Raw genomic sequence first — 922 nt, 5'->3', positions numbered from 1 at the left:
TCTCACCCTGGACCGTCAGGGAGGGCGAGCGCTCCCGCAGCCTGTGCGGGTACGCATGCGCACGGCGCCCGACGGCCCAGGCGCGCGCCGCAGGGCCCGGCGCTCCCACCCGCACTCCCCATACTGGGTGACTGGTGCTGACAGGATCTTACCCACAGTTCTGAGTCCCCACCCCTGAAATCTCAACTGGGCACGCAGAGCTCCACCCGCGACCACGGTAGGTCGTTCAAGGCGAGCCTAGGCGGGAGGAGGGGACGGGCCGCTGATCGCGCTCGCATTGGCTGGAGTGTGCCAGGCCTTTCCCACAAGGCGCCTGCGCGCGGCCAGGGGCGTGGGTTGAGCTTGGCAACCAGCTCTGCGTTGACGTCAGCGGCTTGCCGACCGCTCTGCCTTTCCCGTCTGCTTCGAGGCTCCCGCCCTCCTGCCTTCTTACCGGCTTTCCTGAAGGATCTCCACGCGCTCCGTTGAAAGCTATAGGAGGCGCGGAAGAGCGCTCTGGAGATATATAGAACTAGGCTGGACGGCGTCGGGAAGGGATTGGCCGGCCGGCGGTGGAGGGCGGGGAACAGCTAAGGGCGACCGAGCACGCGCTGGATCCTCGGTGGGTCGGGGCGGGCTGCCAGGGGAAGTGCGCATGCGCCGGGCTGCCCCCGCGCGCCCTGGGAAAGGGCAAGGTGGGGATGGCGTTCTTGAAGGTGACACCTAAACCGCAGGTCTTATTTATTTTGTTTGGGATTCATTCAGGGTACAAAGAATTAGGTTATACTGATTGCACTTGTTAAAAGTCCCGCTTACAATTGTGCCCCGCTCCCAAGAGGTGTGCCATACACCGTGACACCCTATCCCCCTTCCGCTGCAGGTTTTATTTAATTTAATTTATTTATTTAGTTTTGGCTGGGACCAGGCTTGAACTCACCACTCC

The sequence above is a fragment of the Otolemur garnettii genome, unplaced genomic scaffold (assembly GCF_000181295.1).
Source record: "Otolemur garnettii isolate 467f Iridium unplaced genomic scaffold, OtoGar3 scaffold00082, whole genome shotgun sequence".
In the NCBI taxonomy this organism is placed as follows: Eukaryota; Metazoa; Chordata; class Mammalia; order Primates; family Galagidae; genus Otolemur; species Otolemur garnettii.
This window is presented reverse-complemented; position numbering follows the sequence as displayed.